The sequence below is a fragment of the Canis lupus genome, chromosome 2 (assembly GCF_003254725.2).
Source record: "Canis lupus dingo isolate Sandy chromosome 2, ASM325472v2, whole genome shotgun sequence".
Lineage (NCBI taxonomy): Eukaryota > Metazoa > Chordata > Mammalia > Carnivora > Canidae > Canis > Canis lupus.
The window spans coordinates 2,210,184-2,229,883 of NC_064244.1; the positions used below are offsets into that span (position 1 = coordinate 2,210,184).

General features: G+C 42.9%; 2 long non-coding RNA genes across 2 annotated transcripts in view; one reads left to right on the top strand and one right to left on the bottom strand.

The window, feature by feature from the left end:
* LOC112679009 (uncharacterized) lies at nt 1-11,231 on the bottom strand. Its single transcript, XR_003148073.3, has 2 exons — nt 11,060-11,231; nt 1-3,132 (listed from the first exon to the last, which is right to left on the bottom strand). It is a non-coding gene; the product is annotated as an uncharacterized LOC112679009 (long non-coding RNA).
* Nucleotides 10,412-19,700, top strand: part of LOC112679008 (uncharacterized) — a 19,869-nt gene continuing 10,580 nt past the window's right edge. The window contains exon 1 of the long non-coding RNA XR_003148072.3: nt 10,412-10,612. This is a non-coding gene — a long non-coding RNA (uncharacterized LOC112679008). The remainder of the gene's footprint in view (nt 10,613-19,700) is intronic.

Here is a 19,700-nt window from a genome sequence, read left to right on the forward strand (position 1 = left end):
TTTCATTTCTTTTTTTTTTTTGTACCTTATTAAACTAGCTAGAATCTTCAATACAATGCAGAAGTGGTGAGAATGAACATCCTTGCCTTGTTCCTGATCTTAGGTAGAAATCATTAAGCTTTCCATAAGCTTTGTTGAGTGTAATATCAGCTATAGGTTTGCCACAGATGCCCTTAACAGGTTGAAGTAACTTTCCTCCTATTCCTAATTTGCTGGGAGTTTTGATTTATTGCATTTTAAAATAACAAATTGGTGTTGAATTTAATCAAATGCTTTTTCTGCATCTATTGAAATGATTATGTGGTTGCCCTCTATTCTATTAAAATGATGAAAGATATTGACTAATTTTTGGATATTAACCAGACATGAACTCCAAGCATAAACACCACTTGGGCATGATATATTATCCTTTTTACATATTGTTGAATTCAGTTTGTGACAATTTTGTTAAGATTTCTGTCAATATTCATGAAGGATATTAGTCTGTAGTTTTCTTTGTTTATAATGTTTTTATAGACTTCAGAATCCAAACTTTTGTGTATAACCCAGTATTAACCAATAGGTAACATTTCCTCTGCTCTTCATTTCATTTCTCTTCAGTCTAAAAAACTTCTTTAGCATTTCTTATATTGTAGGTCTGATGGTGATGGATTCTCTTTGTTTTACTTTATCTGGAAAAGATTTTATTTCATCTGTGTTCTTAAAGGATATTTTCACTGAGTATAGAATGCTTAGTTGGCAATTTTGTCTTTCACACTCTAATGATGCTCTTCCATTTTCTCCTGGCCTCCATGGTTTCTATTAAGAAGTCACTGGTAAATGGGATCGCTATTTCCTGGTGATATGCTGTTTTTCTCTTGCTGCTTTATTCTTTATTTTTGGCTTTCAATTTATTGACTTGGATGCACTTCAGGGGCCTCTTTGTGTTTATTCTGTGTGGTGCTTGTTTATTATCTTGTATCTGCAAAGTTCTATGTTTAATCAAATTTAGGAAAATTGAGGACTTTTTTTCTTCAAATATTTTTTTTTCTGCTCATTTTCTCTCTTTTCTTCTTCTGGTATTCCAATTACACACACATTAGGCCATTGGATATCATTTAACTGGTGCTTGAATTTCTGTTTAAGAGTTTGAAAATTTGTTTTCTCTGTGTTCTGCATTTTGGATAATTTATATTGGCCTATCTTGCATGCCATTTAGTCTTTTCTCTGGTATGTCTTTCAGCTAAGTCTATTCTGTGAAATTTTTATTTCAGAAAGTGTATTTTTTTGTTCTAGAATTTCCATTTATTTTTTTTAATGTGTCTATATCTGTGGTGTGATTTCCTGATTTATTCACATTAAAATCTTTGAGTTCCTGACTTGGGTTCATGTTGGGATACGGCTTCACTGATTTTCTTTTCTTCTGAGAGCGGGTTCTATTTTCTTGGTTCTTCATGTGACAGGTAATTTTAGGTCCATTCTGGACATTATAAATGTTAAGTTGTGGAGATTCTATATTCTGTTGTTTTTTTTTTTTTTTTTCTCCAATGAGCATTTTTTTCCCTATGTTTGCAGGGAAGTTTTGTGTGAAAACTCCACTTGTAGATGGCAGCTCTTGTCACAGGTTAGATCTTATTTTTTTTAGCTGAGCTGTGTTAAGCCTGTTTCATATACATGTGTGTTGGAGACATGAATATACAGGGTTTGAGCATCTTGTCTCTGAATTTCTCTCTTCTGTGACCCTTCCACTCTCCTCTGCATTCATGGTTTCTGGCTTCATTTTTTTGGTTCATTGGTTTCATCTTTCTGGTTTCCCAGGACAGACAACCTATGGGTTTTCCCATGTATGTCACCACTGGTACTTACACATGCTACATGCACTGCTCTTAGCCACAGGCAAAAAATCCACAGAGCTGGGAATTTTCGGCATAGCTCCCATCTCACCTGTCCCCAGCAAACAGGTACTCCCTGCCAGGGTCTGTCAACTTTCTTTTCACTTGTCAGGCTTTCGGTAGTGGCTTTCTATGTCACATTCAGCTTTTATAATTGTTCTCTGCAGAGGGGAGGGACTTGTCTGGTTATGTTCTAGTCCGTCATACCCAGAAACAGGATTTTTTTTTTAGGATGAAGAACTTTCATTGAGATTTTGCTACCTAAATAGCTATATAAAGTTGGGAGTGCTGGAGGGAATGGTTGCCATCTCATTGTGCACAAACCACTAACAATATCATTAATGAGGGGGCTTAATTGGGGCTCCTGAGAATGACCGGTGGGAAAGAGGACCTGCTAAATCCAAACTCTTCTGGCATAAAGAGTCTGATATCAGAGTGAGAGAGAAAGAAGGAAGAAAGGAGAGAAGGAAGGAAGTAAGTTCTGATATCAGAATGGACATGAACACCCAAAACAGATTTTCTGTCATTACCTGAAAGTGACTATGGGATCTGTGTGGCATTGTTCCCACCCATGAATAGGGAAAAACACTTAAAATAGTGTGTCTGAAAAAAGGACAGTGTTTTGGTAAAAATGAAGTTTCTCGGTACTGACTCATTCAATACACTGGTCCAAGTGAAGGAAAAAGATTTCATTATTTTTCCACTCCACTCACATATATTATCTCCTACCCCTACTCCCATCTTATCACTATGTTTACATCACAATTTTTGGTTAAAGTCTATTAATTATCTCTATTTTTCATCACGTCTAATATTATTTATAACAGACCATAGAGTATACTGTGAATACATTTTTTTTCTTCTACTATTGTCCCCCTAGGGTTAGTAGCTGACTTGAATTTGTTCTTTTGCACGTGAGTTTATCTTCACTTAGTTTTGTAATTACCAATCACTAATTTATCTTCTGATTTTCTTGACATTCAGAAATCATTACAGTCTCAGTACATTCAGAATCATTAAGTGATTTGTTGATTTTTTATTTCCCCCTTGAAGACAAGTCTTCTAGAATCCTCCACCTTCAGCTCTCTCCTGTCCAGCTGTTCTCTGTGCAGTTGCCACCCTGTGACATCTTTCTTCATTGTCCAAAGGAATTCCTCTCTCCTGCTGTGGTAGCCTCCTTGTTCCCTGGCCCCATGTCTTCCTCTCCTTTGGTTTATTCCCTCGTTTGGATGAAGCATATCCTTGAGGATATTCCTGAAAACTAATGGGTAAGAAGTGAGTTTTTTGAGATATCATATGTCTAAGAATGTCTTTATTCTGCCTCACAAATGATTGACAGTTTTATTGGGTAGATCCTTAGCCACTGAGTCTTTATTGCTTTTATTATAAAATGATATTTGTAATTTAAAAATATATAAAGAAATAAAGTTATAGAAATAAAGTTCTAGCCATTTTCTCTATCCATTCAAGCAATGGCCTTAATGCATTTTTTTCTTTCACTGAGGCAGGGGCTTGGGGTCTGGAGTGGCCATGTTGTAATAATCTGGAAGCACTCCTTCCTTAGGGAAGTCATGCCTTTCTCACTTGGGGATCTGGTCAGCAACAGGTTCTTCTCCATGTGATCACAGAGATAGGCATGGGGCTCAAGCAAGGCCAAATAAATTTTTGTTCTGCAACTAATGACAGATCTGAGAAGGAAAACAACCCTCTGTGCTATCTTCTGTGCCTCTCCAGACACATTCTGGCCATGTGGTCACCTGCTCTGTGTCCTGGGAGCCTCCATCATCTTTCAGCTTCCCACAGGCCTCACCAGTGGGGGGCATTACCAGTAGGTCAATGATGAGGGTAGAGGCCAGGCTGCATGGGTTCATTGTGACCCTTTTCCAAATGCCATAGTTCCTGTCAGAAAGCCTTTTCTATACAGATCCCACTCCAGTTCCCAGTAACTGCTTCTTTCCCCTGCCGCCTCAGGTCCAGTAACAAAAACAACTCCTGGTGGATTACAGCACCAAGTCTACATTAGCTCTTATTGCTTTCTTCAAAAGCTGTACTCACCATGGAAAATCACACTTATTACATTATCCTCATGTCATCGAATTTTGAGTGTGGGGATCCCTGGGTGGTGCAGAGGTTTGGCGCCTGCCTTTGGCCTAGGGCACGATCCTGGAGACCCGGGATCGAATCCCACATCAGGCTCCCGGTGCATGGAGCCTGCTTCTCCCTCTGCCTGTGTCTCTGCCTCTCTCTCTCTCTCTCTCTCTCTCATAAATAAATAAATAAATAAATAAATAAATAAATAATTTAAAAATTAAAAAAAAAAAGAATTTTGAGTGTTATTTGTTTCCTGCTAGCACTCTAGTAGATACGTTTCCTTTCTCCTAAACAGAGGTAAGGCTGGGTTTGCTAGAAGCCAGCAGACAGAGCCAAAGGATAGAAATGAATCTGATGAGATCCTTTGAGCATCTGGACTCAGCTTGGTTTGCAGCTAGCTGTATTCCAGTCTTCCCAGAAATATAAACTAATAAATTCCCATTTTGATTAATCTAATTGGTACAGGGTCCACAAAATGTATGGGGGAGGGCAGCCCGGGTGACTCAGTGGTTTAGCGCCTGCCTTCCGCCCAGGGCCTGATCCTGGAAACCTGGGATCGAGTCCCACGTCGGGCTCCCTGCATGGAGCTTGCTTCTCCCTCTGCCTGTGTCTCTGCCTCTGTCTCTCTCTGTGTCTCTCATGAATAAATAAGTAAAATCTTTTAAAAAAATGTATTGGGGAGCTGCTGACTGGCTGTGAAGCACAAGAATATAGTATCCATATTGACTTGGTATTGTGTGGCCAATGACAAGTTACTTCATTTCAGTATTTTTTTATCTTTATAACAGCTAAATGTTCACCTGCTCCTATGAAACTATTTTTGGTTAAGGTTCAAAGCACAATATAAAGTCTTATGTTGTGCCCAAGATATTGGCAATGTAGTTCAAGGTTTAAAAAAATTATTGGAAGAAGTACTTCCAATCCCTCAAGAGATCTAGAACATTATATAGAAATTTCATACATGCATTCCATGTGCTGGTAATTCTGAGGCCTAGGAACAGAGAACTTACTGGAAAAAAAAAAAAAAAAAAGAATATTCTCTTTATCAGAGGCCCTGGCTGACTCTGTGAAGCTGGGGAGATTTTCTTAACTATATACTTGTAGCAGACATGGATTTGCTTATTCACTATGCATCTCTCTCTGCTTCCTGGTTAACAGAGCTCTGATTTTATTGGGAAACCAATATGTCTGGCCCCAGATTATGGGGCACCATAGATCTAATCATTACAATCTATGCTTCCTACTACTGTAGTCTCCCTTGAATCTAGAGATGGCCATATGCCAAGATCTAGCCAATGGGACCTAAGCAAAAGTCTGTTGGGGTGTTTTAGAGCAGGGTTTCTTAACCTTGACACTTTGACATTCTTCACTGGATAATCCTTTATTGTGGGAGTCTGTGTTGTAGAATGTTTCACAGCTTCCCTACCCACTAGCTATCAATAGCACTCTCTTAGTTGTGACAACTATGAATGTCTCTGGACATTGTCAAATGCCTCCTAGGTAGTAAAATTACCTCCATTTGAGAACTATTGTTTTAGGAAAAAGATCATATGTTGCTGGTAAGGAACCAGTGTCTGGAACCTCCTTCTCTCTTCCTTCTTCTTACCTTGAACAGGAGTATGAGGATTGTGGTTGCAACCATGAGAAAAGGCCTAATGATTCTCTTGGAAACAATTGCTTAACAGCAATAACTTATATTTTTATATCACCATAGCAAGATTTTCTGAACTTTTAACCAAGAACATTTTTTTTTTAAAAAGATTTCATGTCTATTATGAGAGAGAAAAAGAGAGAGCAGGAGTGAGGAGCAGAGGGAAAGGGACAAGCAGACTGCGCTGAACAGGGAGCTTGACATTGGGCTTGATCTCATGACCCCAAGATAATGACCTGAGCTGAAACCAAGAGTTGGATGTTCAACCAAGACACCCAGGTGTCCCTAACCAACTACATTCTTTTTAAAAAAAATTTTATGGGCAGCCCAGGTGGCTCAGTGGTTTAGCGCCACCTTCAGCCCAGGGCGTGATCCTGGAGACCCAGGATCGAGTCCCACATCAGGCTCTAGGCATGGAGCCCTGCTTCTCCCTCTGCCTGTGTCTCTGCCTCTCTCTCTCTCTCTCTGTCTCTTATGAATAAATAAATAAAATCTTTTTTAAAAAAGATTTTATTTATTTATTTATTTGAGAGAAAAAGATATCATTAGCAGGGAGGAGGAGTAGAGGGAGAAACAGGCTCCTTGCTCAGCAGGGAACCTGATGGGGGGCTTGATCCCAGGACCCCAGGATCATGACCTGAGCCAAAGGCAGATGCTTGCTGCCTGAGCCACCCAGGCACCCTCAACTATATTCTTTTTTTTTTTTTTTTTTAAGATTTTATTTATTTATTCATGAGAGACAGAGAGAGAGGCAGAGATACAGGCAGAGGGAGAAGCAGGCTCCTCACAGGGAGCCTGATGCAGGACTCTATCCCCAGACTGAGCCCCTTGAGCCAAAGGCAGATGCTCAACCGCTGAGCCACCCAGGCGTCCCACCCCCAACTACATTCTTGGTTGAGAAGTCCAAATAGGGAAGTAGGCAGAGGTATGCTCCCTACCTCAGCATGTATGCAGTACTGAAGGTTGCATTATGTAACATCAAGATGTAAAACTCAATTGTATTTTTATATAATAGCAATAAACAACAAGGAATTCTAATGAAAAAAACAGCATTTATAATAGCATGAAAAATTATTTAACACTTAAAGATAATCTGACAAAACATGTGCAAGCTGTGTACACTGAACACAAACCATAGCTGAGAGAAAAGACTTCAAAAAACAGAGAGAACCCACGAGTTCAGAAAACAGTATTGGTAAGATACCAGTTCTCTTCAATTGATCTAGAAGTTCAATGTGATTCCAATACAAATTGCAATAACAACCATAAGATTTAAAAAATAAATAAACTGACAGGCTGATTCTGAAATTGTATAAAAATGTAAAAGAGTCAGAATAAGCAAAATAATGTTAAAACAAAGAATAAGTTGCAGGACTTACCCTACCTCACTTTAGACTTACCATAAAGCAATCAAATCAATGCGGTGTTGGTGTAAAGATAGACATATAAATCCATGCAGTGGAATAGAGTCCAGAAACAGGTCAACACACATATGATTAATTGATTTTTGACAGTGGTGCCAATCTAAATCAACATGGGATGGGTAATCTCTTCAGCAATGGTGCTGGGACAACTGGATATCCACATGGGAAGAGAAAAAGATCTTCCACTCATCTCAGTCTATATGCAAAAATTAACTTGAAACTGGTCATAAACCTATATGTAAAAGCTAACACTAATAAACTTCTAGAAGAAAATCCAGGCTCATTTGGGGTAGGTAAAGATTCCTTAGATAGGAATTTTACAAACTACAAAAGAAAGCAATTGATAAATTGTACTTCATCAACATTAAAAAATGTATTTCCTTGAAAGTTTTCTAAAAATTCTTTTATTTATTTATTCATGAGAGACAAAGAGAGAGAGGCAGAGCCATAGGCAGAGGGAGAAGCAGGCTTCCTGTGGGGAGCCCAATGTGGGACTCGATCACAGGACCCCAAGATCGTGACCTGAGCCAAAGGCAGATGCTCAATCACTGAGCCACCCAGGCATTCCCCTTGAAAACTTAATAAAAAATGAAATGGCAATCTATAGGGAGGAAAAAATATTTGCAATTCACATATCTGACAAAGAACAAGTATCCAGAAGATGTAAAGGATTCTTACACTTCAATAATGAGAAGTAGGGGAAAGTCGTATTTCAAAATGGGAAAAAGATTTGAGGGGATCCCTGGGTGGCTCAGCGGTTTGGTGCCTGCCTTTGGCCCGGGGTGCGATCCTGGAGTTCCGGGATCGAGTCCCGCATTGGGCTCCCAGCATGGAGCCTGCTTCTCCCTCTGCCTGTGTCTCTGCCTCTCTCTCTGCGTCTATCATAAATAAATAAATAAATAAATAAATAAATAAATAAATAAATAAATCTTAAAAAAAAAAAAAAGATTTGAACTGACACTTCACAACAAAAGACTGAAATGGCCAACAAGTACATGAAAACATGCTCAGTATCATTAGCCCTCAGAGAAATGTAAATTAAACCACAACAAAATACTCCAACCAGGAGGGCTAAAATTAAGAGGACTGAATGATGTTGATGAGGATGTAGACACACAAGAACTGTCATATACTGCTGGTGGAAATGTAAAATCTGTTACTATCACTTTGGGAAAGAATTCACAAATTCTTATGAAGTTAAGCATATACTTACTATATGACGCAGTAATTCCAGTCCTAGGCATTTACCCAAGAAAAATTAAACTTACATTCACAGAAACTTTTACTTGAATAGTTTCAGCAGCTTCATTCATAATAGCCAAACCCTGGAAGCAATTCCAGTATCTGTCAACTGGTGAATAGATACACAAATTGTGGTACATCCATACAATGCAATACTACTCAGCAATAGACGTAAAAATCTACTTATAACACAACTACATGGATTGGTCTCAAAAATATGCTGAGCAAAAGCAGCAAGACACAAAGAGTACATCTGATGATTATTACATTTATAGGAAATTATAGAAGAGGCAAAACTATTCTATGGCTGTCTGGGTGGATGTTGGCGGGTTTCCGCGAAGGGATCTGAGGAGACTTTTTTGAGTAAAGGAAATATTCTATATCTTGATTGTGGTAGTGTAGAAATTGGTCAAAACTCATCTATCTCCGGGGTGCCTGGCTGGCTCAGTCAGAACATGCGACTCTTGATCTTGGGGTTGTAAATTTAAACCCCACGTTGGGTGTATAGATTACTTAAAAATAAAATCTTAAAAACAAAACAAAACCCTCATCTATCTGCATACTTTAAATAGGTGCATTTCATTACAGTTGATTTAAGAAAGATGACCAGGTCAGGGGAAGCTCAAGCCCTGACGCGATGGGAGCGGTTGTGTTCTTTCAGCTCTCTGATTAGATGAGTAAGTTTATCTCATTAGGGGGAAACAATAGAAGATTAGCTCTGACTGCTGACCTAAGGCATATTTTCTCAATATCAGTAATGAAAGAGATAACTTCTAAAGCACAATATAACTTACTGATTTAACCATTTACTTATTTCTGCTCCCATGCCTCACCACTCTCACCCATGCTAGAGTATCAGCTTTCCTCTGCTTGTGTTCATTGTAGGTATCAGCAAGATATACATACAGTAGGTATACAGTAGGTATCAGTAAGCTATAATAGATACCCATCTGTTATCTTCTGTATCTTATTTCTCAATTGGTTCCAAACTCAGAAGATAAGGTTGTTACTTGTCTCCTAAGACTCCCAACAGCCTTCTCCTCCTACTGAAAACAGTAATAACAATAGCACAATAATAAACCAAAAATCGTCCAACATTTATGGGGTGCTTACTAAGTGCCAGGATTACTATGTGTGAAAATGCTTATAAAATGTTATGTCTTGGGATCCTTGGGTGGCGCAGTGGTTTAGCGCCTGTCTTTGGCCCAGGGCACGATCCTGGAGACCCGGGATCGAGTCCCAGGTCGGGCTCCCTGCAAGGAGCCTGCTTCTCCCTCTGCCTGGGTCTCTGCTTCTCTCTCTCTTTCTCTATCATGAATAAATAAATAAAATCTTTTAAAAAAATGTTATATCTTTCAATCCTCATAATAATCCAGTAAAATGGGTACCATTTTTATTTGCATTTTGGAGTTGATAAAGCCAAGGCGCAGAGAAGTAGCTCACCCATGGTCATACAGTTAGTAGGTGGTAGAACGGGGTTTTGAAGCCAGGTAATCTGATCCTTGGCCTTATTCGCACAACAGCCTGGGCATTTTGTTTGTTGTTGTTGTTAGATTTTGTTTATTTATTCATGAGAGACACAGAGAGAGAGGCAGAGACACAGGCAGAGGGAGAAGCAGGCTCCCTGCCCGATCCCAGGACCCTGGGGTTAGGATCTGAGCTGAAGGCAGACGCTCAACCACTGAGCCACCCAGGCATCCCAACAACAATAAATCTTGCCATCATACATGTGGCCTGGTCCCCTTGGAGCTAGTTTCTCCTGACTCACTATTCCAGGCCCATACTCACTTTATTTTGGGTTCCCAGGTGCAGTAAATGATGTCCTCGACCTTTGCACATGCCTTTTCATCATACAGAAAGCTCTCCTCTCCCAGCCTCTGTTCCACCCACACCACTGATTTCTTCAGGCTTTATTGAAATACCACATTTTTAGAGAGGCTTCTGACCCCCTCTTCTCCAAATCCAACCCAAACTCTGCACTATTCTCTTTCATTTTAACCTGGGTTGTATAGCCACCGCACTGATCACAATCTGAAATTATTTTCCCATTTCGGTGTGTAACTGGTACGACCTGCTTCACCAGCTTGGGGTGAAAATTAAGTCACGGAGCTTTATTGTTCGTGTCAGCACTGGCTCCAGGTTCCACCTGCCAGCCTTCCAAGAAGCCTCCTCCCTTCCTGGGGTTGCGGGGGGTTGTGCCCCAGTCAGACTGTCCGGTAACCTCCGAGATTCACTCCACCTAAAGAGGCCAGTCCTGCTCCCAGACGCCTTAACAAGAGTGATCCAGAGCCTCTCGTTACTTTGGGGGCCGGCCCTGGTGTTGCTTCCCGTTGGTAAGAGCCGGCCCCGAGGCTGTGGGGGGCCGTGGCCAGTGCCCTCGGGCCCCTCGGTGGGTGGGAGGCGCGGCGGGAGGGGTGCCAGGCGGGGCCCACACTCCGGGCCCCCGGGGGCCCACACCCGCCCCGCGGCCCGCGGCCCAGCGCCACCCGCAGGTGCGGCGTGCGAGGTGCTGAAGAGCTGGGCTGTGCCGAGGCTGCGCCGAGACGCTCCAGGGCCCCTCCCTCCCGCTCGCACCCCGAGGCCCGGCCCGCCGCTGCCCTCCGGGCGCCCCGCCCCGCCCCGCCCCGCGCCGCCCCGCGCCCGCTCAGGGCCTCCTCCCTGCCCCCCCAGGAAGTCCCAGTCTGCACTGGAGTCAGCGCGCCTCCCCGGCGGGAACTAGGAAAGGGCTTCTTTCTGTCTGGCACACCCCTCACACCCCTCACACCCCCACACTCACGCACACGCACACGCACACCACCGCGTCCTTCCTTCCCCGCCTGCAGCCGCTGGGGCCACCTCTCCCAGTACCCGAAGGGCGGCGGGACTGCAGTGATGGTCTCCGGCACAGAGACCATGTTCTCCTGAGCAACTGGAATTTTCCTAGATAGAAACTGTGGGAAACTTATAAATAGAAGTTCATTTTAGATTTAAAAAACTAGAATTCCATTCCAAGCGTTGCCTAGCTACGTCTGTCTGCCTGATTCACCTTCAGGCCCTCTCCTGGAGGAGCCGGGGCTTCCCACTGCTCCTGGCTGAGGGTGGGCGTTCAATCCACACCTGTTGAATGACTGATGAATCACCAAATCCTGAATAAAACTGTGCCTATCAGTAAACTAGGACACGAGTTTGACAACCAAAGGATTAATAGGAGGTTACATAACAATCTTATTAAACGCCGACCATCAGTTGTTGTGTTCATATACATGCAATTTTATGCATTGCTTCTTTTTAATTTAAAGAAGAGCTCCTTTTTATTTTTTTTTAATTTAATTTATTTATGATAGGCACACAGTGAGAGAGAGAGAGAGAGAGAGAGAGAGAGAGAGAGAGAGAGAGAGAGAGAGGCAGAGACACAGGCAGAGGGAGGAGCAGGCTCCATGCACCGGGAGCCCGACGTGGGATTCGATCCCGGGTCTCCAGGATCACGCGCCCTGGGCCAAAGGCAGGCGCCAAACCGCTGCGCCACCCAGGGATCCCAAGCTCCTTTTTATTTTGAAACTTTCAAAAAGATCTCAGACATTCGAAGTGGTAAGAAAAAAAAAATAATATAACGAACACTGGGAAACCCACCGTAGATTTTTTTTTAGGATTTTATTTATTCATAGAGACACAGCTAGAGAGAGAGAGGCAGAGACACAGGCAGAGGGAGAAGCAGGCTCCATGCTGGGAGCCCGACATGAGACTCGATCCCGGGTCTCCAGGATCACGCCCTGGGCTGCAGGCGGTGCCAAACCGCTGCACCACCGGGGCTGCCCCACACTGTAGATTTTAAGATGTAAACCAAAACTGATGTGGAACCTACCTGTGGAACCTACCTGTGTACCCCTACCACTCCCCAGCCCTTCCCATCTGAAGTAACCATTATTCTAAATGTGAAGAAACTTCCAGTCTTGAAGGGATGGCACCCCCCTCCCCTTGCACAGGAGCTTGCCCCTCCCTTCTAATCGCAGGGGCTCAGAGGTGAGCACCTGATGCACCTGGCCGTCAGCTGCTGCTCCTCAGGATTGTGAATTGAGGGTCTGAGTTAATTTGCTGTGATGAGCAAAACTGACAGGTTATGCTAACTTGGGGCTTAGACCTTTTTTGGGCGTTGCCACAACGTTCCTTCCAGAACGGCAGGAAGAGATAAGAAAGGCCACGCTTGCCCCTGAGACAGAGGAGGAGAGGAAGGAGGGGGAAGGCCAAGGGGGATGACTTTGACCTTACTTCCAAAGTTTTTCCCATCTGGGTCCCACTCCTCTCAGGCTTCCCTGCTCCCACTTTTAATTTGTGAGACTCCTTTATAACCTTCCCATGATTTCCATTTTAGTCAGATGGAATTTATTAACAAATAAGCTTTCCCCCCACACACACACAAAATAAATTTTGTTCACTAATTACAAGCGGATGAAATTCTTAAAATCTTAGAATCTGATTCATTTGACAGATATTTACTGAGCACCTACTGAATACTAAGCTTTGCTACAAATCTTTGGTTCAGCGGTTCAGCTTTCCAGCCAAGGTGACCAACCAGCTCCGGTTCTGGGGACTTTGCCAGTTCCTCGCACCCTAAGACCCAGCTCAGTCTGGCAGAGGGGGCCCTGGGCTACCCTATTTCCAACCACAGTAGAAACCCTCCTACAACATCCCCTGCTTTCTAGCAGCTGTTATTGTACAAACATTTGGCTAGACTTTAACAGACAATTCTTTGTGCTGAGTTTAATTCCATCTTCGTATAGTTTCTACTGCCATATTCTGCTTTTGGCTCTTTTCATAAAACACATTTTCGTCCATTGTTAAAATCTATTCCTTTCTGACCAGGCCTGTGCTATAATTTAACCCTGATCGGTTAACTGTTACCTTCCGCAGAGTGGGCACAAATCAGGGTCCTCCTCAGCTCCAACAGCCCGCTAAGGTTGTGCCAACACCACTCTCTTCCTTGGGAGGAACTTCTGGGAACCTCTTTCTCAGGTCAAGTGATCCCAAGGGGCTACCAATACACAGGACCCTGAGTCCTTCATTCATTCACCAAATGCATCCACGGAACCTCTGGCACCTACAGACAGGTAGAGGAGGTGAGTCCTGAATCCCAGTAAATACATACTGTGTGAATGCTAAATTCCCTGAGAGATGGATCAAATTCTAATGGGCAAGAGAGGAAAGAGGGATGGCAGGCAGCTGGAAGAATCAGTAGTTACTTTAGGGGAAAGCGCTGTCTGAAAAAGCAACTGCTCAACTTCAGCTTTCCTAAGCCACATGGCATCAGTAACCTGTTAAGGGCCATTACAATACTAAAGGATGTATTTATCAGTTTTCTAACTGGGACCAGTGTCCTGAGGAAATGGGTTGGAAGCCAGCTGCTTCTCCCATCTTACACATCTCCATCCTTTGTGGGTCTCATCCATGGCTGCACGTTGAAATCGCCCAGAGAGCTTTAAAATTTGACAGCTGGGGGCACCAGGGTGGCTCAGGTGGTTGAGTGGCCAGCTCTTGATTTGACTCAGGTCTTGATCTTGGGGTCTAGGGATGGAGCCAGGTGTCAGGCTCCCAATTCACGCATTCTCTCCCTCTACCTCTCTCCCCAGCTCATTTTCTCTCTCTCTCTCTCTGAAATACATAAATAAATCTTTAAAAAAAAATTGGACACCTGGTCTCCCCTCAGAGTTTCTAATTAGTTTGTCTGTGGTGTGGTGTAGACATCAGATTCCTGAATCCCTCCCAGGTGATCCAAGTGCAGCTGAGGTTGAGCTGGATGCTCAGGCCAAGACCTCCCTGACCTCTCCTCCTCTCAATCTGGCAGAAGTGCTGTTGGCTCTACTCCTCAAGGAAACATCTCTTGCTCCAGTTCTCCTTTCCGACTGCCCACCGGCTCCCAGACCTGAGTTTTTCAGTGGCCCCCTCAGTGGACCAGCAGTTTGCTTTCTGCCTGGCCACCAGAGAGGTCTTGAGGCCCAGGGTGGTTGACAGCCCTCCTCTTCAAGCCTCCTCGGTATGTCTTGGAGTGGAAGAAGTCTTTGTCTACCTGATAGGGCCAGAGTTGGCCAGATTCCTGGTGGTCTCTTTAACCTCCTCTCTGCCCATCCTTCCCACCCCCTCCTCAGGCTTCAACCTCACTGCCTCCCTCCCCTCCCCTCAAGGTTTTCAGACCTAGAGACTTCTGCCTGAAGTGCCTGAAGTGGTTGCACGACCTCCTCCCTGATGTAACAGATCTCTGGTAGACTCTGACCCTCACCGAGGGTTTTGTTTTTTTTTTTTTCTTTTTTCAAATAAGTCTCAATTTTTTTTTTTAAATTTTTTTATTTATTTATGATAGAGAGAGAGAGAGAGAGAGAGAGGCAGAGACATAGGCAGAGGGAGAAGCAGGCTCCATGCACCGGGAGCCCAACGTGGGATTCGATCCCGGGTCTCCAGGATCGCGCCCTGGGCCAAAGGCAGGCGCTAAACTGCTGCGCCACCCAGGGTTCCCCAAATAAGTCTCAATTTTAATAAGATCCTCTACATACATTTGCTACTAAAAATTGAAATAGCACATCAAAAAAAATTACAATTTCTGAAAACCAGAAAAATCTACTTTATGCACACCCTCCCCTAATTATACTCTAACCAAACCACCTCAAGTTTTCTGTGTATTCCTTCTGCACAAGTTACTTGGCTTCCAATTTTTTGATGTTAGGTTTTATCTTAATGACTTTAGGCTTCTCAAACACCTTCTTAGACCACCCTGTTTAACATAGCACCCCCGGCCTGACTCTCTATGCCCTCATTATACTTTGGTTATCTTTTTAGCATTTATCACCTATTCCATATTTTTGTTTGTTTAATCTCCTCCCCACCCCCCATTAGAACGTGAGCTCCATGAGAACAGGGGCAGTATTTTATGCTCTGCTGTATCTATAGCACCTAGAACAATAGAAGGTGCTCAATAAATATTATTAGAAAGAATGAAGACAGGCAAATTTTAATGGGAGAGAAAGGGTATGGTGCTGCCAAAGCAGAGCAAGTTGATGCAGTATCCCTTACCCAGTCACTTACTGGCCGAGTGACCTTGAACAAGCTTCTTTACCTCTCTCTGAACCTCAGTGTCCTTATCTGTCCATGGTGATATAATAGTACCTGTGGGCCTCAAAAACTTGTCGGATTCCATGGATCCTGTATGCATAGCAGAGCAGAGTGCCTAGTAATGGCAGAACATGCCCCATTGAGAGCAGCTGTAGTGGTTATGTACGGTACCAGCAGGGCTGAGGAGGGAGCCAAGCCCCAGCCCTGGATGTTCTGGGGAAAGATGATCTTCCCGGGGAAGGAAGGGAAGGCATTTCAGGCAAAGCACAGATTTGGGAGGCAGGGGGCCCAGGCTAGTGGCACAGTTTGGTGGTTGATGATGCTTGGTGACCCAAGTCAAGTCTTTGCTCTGAAAGCCGGTTTTTTATACCTGTAGACCTCACAGTGTTCTTTGAGGATCAAAAGAATTATTGTATATGATTCTTCATTTAAATCATATACATTTGAAAAGAGCCACCTAGAGAAATACTGCATATGCTTCTTTTCAAACCATAAATTGCTACATAGGCTCTTATTATGATCTCCCGAGTTTGTCCAAGGCTGTCTATATAAACACAGACACGTCTCGTCCTTCTCATCTGAGGCTGTCCTATCCTCCAGGGACTGGCATTCCTAGGGACTGGCCAAATGGGAACACGGCTGTTTAGCTGCACCCATCTCTGCTCAAAGGCTCAGTTTCTCTTCAGATTTATTTTGTACTTTAGTCTGTTTTAATATGGGTTCTTAGAATGTGTACTTTTTTATTATTCTACTTTATCATGCTATAATTTCTTTAGGAAACATTATTTACTTTTGAAAAATACCTAGTGTTTGGGGATCCCTGGGTGGCACAGCGGTTTGGCGCCTGCCTTTGGCCCAGGGCGCGATCCTGGAGACCCGGGATCGAATCCCACGTCGGGCTCCCGGTGCATGGAGCCTGCTTCTTGCTCTGCCTGTGTCTCTGCCTCTCTCTCTCCCTCTCTGTGACTATCATGAATAAATAAATAAAATCTTAAAAAAAAAAAGAAAAATACCTAGTCTTTGTAAACATTATCCTCATCTTTGTTGATGTATTCCCTGTTTGTTGTGTTTAAAAATATATACATAAGTTATATATGTATATTGATTGCATATACTATTCATATGCTTTGTGAGGTATGTTATTTATATGTAGGCTCACTTTTACTCCTATAATTGTCTCCTTGTTCTAACCTCTATAGCTCGATCATGATATAAGTCTTAAGAATACTTTTTCTTTATCTGCCATCATTCGTGTTTTCATTCAATCATTTATTCACTCAACAAATATGTATGGAGTGCCCACTATGTGCCACTATTGTATGGGAGGTAATGCAACAAAGCAAATAGATTTAAAGCTAAGAACTATGGGCTAATAAAGCAGGGAGGAGGACAGGGACTTGACTGCAGGGGTTTCAACATTACCCACGGATGGCCAAGGAGGGCTGACTCAGAGGGCAACATTTTTGCTAGATTCGAGGGAGTTAGGGGACAGGTCTAGTATCGTGCCGAGTAACAGTCCAGGAAGGGGGAATGATAAGTGCAAAGGCCCTGGGAATGACCCACGGATGGCCAAGGAGGGCTGACTCAGAGGGCAACATTTTTGCTAGATTCGAGGGAGTTAGGGGACAGGTCTAGTATCGTGCCGAGTAACAGTCCAGGAAGGGGGAATGATAAGTGCAAAGGCCCTGGGAATGAGTCAAGTCAGAGAAGGAGCAAAGAAGCAGAATGAGGATGGGGTGTGGCAAGAGATGGGGTCATGTGCAGCTATGATTTCAGGATAGGTAAGGGATGCAGGTTGCTTAGACCAGGGAGGTGACAGCAGAGATGGGGAGTGGATGAATTCTGGATATTTGTGAAGAGTAGCCCTTTCCTAATGTTTAGGAATTGTTAGTGATCTCTGCTGGCAATGTGACTTCGTTGGTATGACATCAATTAGCTTAAAGAATTTCCTTTCATTTAAAAGAATCAAGATGCTCGTACTCCCTGTGGGTCCTCTCTGCTGGCGTTTCACCCCGGATTCCACCTCTCTGGGTCAGCAAGGTCACCTTCTCCTACATGCATGTCATTGGCTCTCCTTCTTGAGTTCACAGACCCGTCTCCTCCGCAATGCCTTTCCTTTCTTGAAGGCGTAGGCAGGGCTCTTGCTTCCCAAAGGATGAGCTTTGGGAAGACCCAGTGTCTCACAATCTCTGACTCTCTCACTTGCTGAATTTCATTAACATTACACGTGCATTTGCTTTGATGTGAAAAGGAAACAAAAATATTCTCCCCCCTCTCTCTGAAAGTTCTACTTGCTAAAGTTGGTCAAATTTGAAAATGGCATTTTAAAAAGTCATTGACCTAAATAGGCAACCTAAATTATACCATCTTCTCCGTGAGTGGAGTTTATGTAACGCTACGGTCGAGGGTAGAGCTGGGGGCTGTTTACTGGGATCCATCAACCTGCTGCCTTCCCAGGGCCATGTCCCTCGGGACACCACCTGCCATGTTGCTCTTTGTAGTTTTAAATATCCTTGGTGACTGGTCTAGCACTACTCCCACATGAATGGTTTTGCTGTTTTCTTTTACAGTTCTTCATAATAGGTGGGCTTTTTCCCCTAACAGTGAATACACAACCTCACCCTCGGTCTCTTTCCTGTATTGCATACATTATATGTTGTTGTATTTCATCTTCTTATTACTTTAAACACCTAAAAACAAAATAAAGAGATCTAACAATTGTAAATACAAGGCTATAAAACCATCCACTACATTGAGTGTGGTGAAGGTTAATTCTACAGATTATGAAATTGATCACGTCACTAAATCTTGTCAACTTTCTGATACTCTTTCCATGTCACCTCAGCATGTTCCTTGAGTAGAATCAGGACATTCTGAAAATCCAGATCGAACAACACTCATTTCCTAACTCAAACACAATGAGCCCCCTCTTCCTCTTCCCCAGAGAATAGAAGATGATATGGTCAAACTGCCATAAAACTTACTTTTTTAAAGGTTTGGGAGGGAAAGAGGTTCTTCATTTGGAAACTACTGTTTATTTCTTTTCCTTTTGCTTTGCCCTCTTCATATTCTTTTATTCTCATTTTTGCTTATAGCAAACAAGCAACATCTGAGAAAAGTCAGTCACCCACAACCCTTACTCCTGCCCTGTGTGAGGTGAGGTCATGGAGTGTGACACTGAGTGCTCCTCTCCAATCCCACTTCATTGCTTGATAATTTTTTATCTTGGCTGAATCACCTCAAGTCTCTGAAGCCCAATTTCTTTGTTTGTAATATAACATTGTTTCTCCCTCTTGTGGGGTGACTGTGCACCCGGGGAGACCAGTGCCCCCAGCAGAGAGACAGAGGACTGTTCTCCAGGAGTCTGTCCTGATGACCATGTCCCTAGGCTACATCTGCCACTAGAGTGTCTTCTTATCTTACTCTAGTCTCCTAACACCTTGTCATACTTCAAGAAGTAGTATCACTTCCTTGTGAAGGCTCTGCGGAAACTACAAAGAAATAGTAGTGTCAGGGATAACTGACACCATCCTGGGTTTTTTCACTCGTTCTTGAATTACATTATTTTTTCACCATTATCATCTTTCATTTTCCAAAACTTATAAAAATGTTCAGTATCACTTGGTAAAGAACTATTGCTTGCTAATTACCATTAAATCTTTCTTCTATTAAATAGCACACTGACATCTGCCTGTTGCTATCATGACCGCATTGCAAACCAAATTTGAAAAGTTGAGGAATAATCAAAGGTATAAATAAAATGGCATCTGTACATCATCATATGTTTTAGCAGGTTAAGAAGTGGATGGAGTCCTAGCGGCGGCAATATATCATTTGGGAATTTACTCTATCTAAATTGCATGTTAGTTGCTGTCATCCTAGAGAATTTCCTAGACAGAAATCTCCTAGTTATCAAATTTTTCAATCCAGGCCTTATCATTCTCTGTATTTGTTTGTAAATACAAATGTCGTCGTCGACTGTCATTGAAGAATCTGGTGACAGAAAGCGCTTGGGACAAGACTTCTGCCGACACAGGAAAGTAACCAACTTGAGGCATTGGACTTGGGGGTCGGGGCAAGATGGTTGAGAAGTAGGGTCCCCAAGTCACCCGTCCCCACCAACTTACCTTGAGGCATTGAACTTGAAATGAGGATTGAACACACTTAGATAACTGTCTTAAATGATAATAAAGGTTTTTTTGTTTGTTTTGATTCAGGTTTTTTTTTGGTTTTTTTTTTTAATGTCATTCTGTCTTACTGCAAACTCAAAAATCCTCCCGTGGAGCTCTCTTGTCAGGCAGAGAAAATCCCAGAGCGGAGCTGGATGAATGGTTGCTCTCAGCA